General features: G+C 36.5%; 1 long non-coding RNA gene across 2 annotated transcripts in view; it reads right to left on the reverse strand.

The window, feature by feature from the left end:
• Nucleotides 1-2,076, reverse strand: part of LOC105294685 — a 194,255-nt gene that overhangs the window by 151,276 nt on the left and 40,903 nt on the right. The window lies entirely within an intron of this gene.

The raw sequence follows: 2,076 nt of genomic DNA on the forward strand, positions 1-2,076 counted from the left end.
AAGCCAACACAGAGGAGGATCCTCAAACAAATCTAAAACAGGAAAGAAGAGGGGCCAAGAAAAGACAGGAAAGTGAGTACCTGAGTATTTTGGTCTGTCATTTTGCTTGGAACACGGGAGGGTTCCTCTCAGCAGTGCTTAAGGAAACAGCTGCTCCTCACCTCAGCCCTTCCAAAAATAAGATCAGCCACACATCAGGGGCCCTGGGGCTTTGTTAGAAAGGTGGTGTTGCTCAGAGAGGTGAGCCTGCGCTGGGCTAGGCTGAGGAGCCTGAAGAGGGCTGAGTTCAGCATGCCCAGGGAGCAGTGGGCATGACGCACCCACACTAACAGTCTATGAGAAAGTTAACATAGAAACAGACAACATCCAAAAACTCCCTTCTGGGTGGATTTCTGAATCTTGTGCTCACTTTACTTCCTCTAAGCTCCTTTCAATTTAATTTAACAGCTGTATGTCAACATATGTCCACAATTTCACCTTAAAAAATCTGTTGCAAACGCACCTCTTTTGGAACCACTGGGGAAGGCAAGGAACCATTGCCTGCTTCTTCCTGGCTGTTTTTGGTGCTGCTAATCTGAACGGTAAATTAGAGAGCAGCAGAGGGGAATCGTAGAAGAGTCTTCCTCAGAGCAATTCACAGGGGGAGGTTCCAGAAAATTCCAAGCTCTGTACGGGAAACTAGAAGAATGTTTATGTAGTAGAGGTGGGCCAGCACATGGAGCAACATCACCCAGGCCCAAGGAGCACATGGGGTTTTTTCACAAGTGACAGTCCTAGTTGAGTGCATGAAGGAGAGTCTATGGGTGTCTCCTTCACTTGCCTTTATGTCCATCCAGGAAGAAAGACTAAGGCAGTGGGAATGAGCAATGAGTGTGGGAGAATCCTGTTCCTATTGCCATTTGAGAGGTTTAACTATAGATGAATAGTCACTTATCTAGCCTGAGTTCAAGTGTTAAATACAGTTCATTTTGTTAGAAAAGTAAAGTAGTTAAAATTCTAAGTTTTTTATAATAATATATGCTCATAGGGACAAAAATGCATTTTTTTCTTCATTGAATTTATAAATTGTTTTGTTCGAAATAAACCTACTAGTAAAGCCATAGTAAAGCACTGAGTCTTCAATAAGATGATTCTGGCATTTAATTTTGAAACTCCTTAGCAGAAATCAGAATGCCTTGTTTCTTCTAGTTTGTCTAACTCTTATTCATCTTTAGAGAATGCTGATGGCTGTATTTTTATATGTTATTTGCCTCTTTCTGAAAATTGTATTCTAATCCTCTTTTTTAAAATTCTCTTATTCTAATAAACTTCTACAGAAATTTATCGTCTGAACAGAGGTGTTCTTGTTTTGATTTATACAAATCACTGTGTGATATCAACGAATGCTTGGCTGATGATTTCACTTGCACAAATTTGCCTGGAGATAATGAATACCATTCACCTAATGTTCCAAAGGAATTGACATGTTCTGCTGTGGCATTTACACCTGCATTTGATCTTTGTTCTTTTTTAAAGATGAGAAAACTCACTTCATTTTCTATGTGTCTATCTACAAAGTATTTTAGTACTCTAATATTTGAGAGATAGCACAGTTTTGTTCACTTTTCCCCTTATCCTGTAGACTAATGAATAGTCATTTTGAATCTTAAGCAATATAAATAACATGGACTATGAAATAAAAAATTAATTTTTTTACAATTCTATTTCTTTACAATCAGGTATTTAATGTTACATAGGCAGACCGTTTTAATGTTTTACCTAAATTTTCAGATATCGCTTTAATTTTAGATTTAGATACTTATTAAGCAAGTTCTATGTACAAATTCACTCTAGTTATTATTTCAGGAGAGAAGAAAAAAGCCTAACACATTACACTGTTTCTAAAAGCTTTAAATATACTTGGAGAAATAAAATCCCAATAATAAATAATCATAATAATAAACAATGTAGGTAAAGTGTTTAATAATTTACCAAACTCTATCACATATAGACTACTAATATGCTCCTCTGAGAAATCCTGAGATAAAATAGATATTATTATCTTCATTTTATAGATTAAAAAATGAAGGCTTGTAG

The sequence above is a fragment of the Pteropus vampyrus genome, unplaced genomic scaffold (genome assembly GCF_000151845.1).
Source record: "Pteropus vampyrus isolate Shadow unplaced genomic scaffold, Pvam_2.0 Scaffold92, whole genome shotgun sequence".
NCBI lineage: Eukaryota > Metazoa > Chordata > Mammalia > Chiroptera > Pteropodidae > Pteropus > Pteropus vampyrus.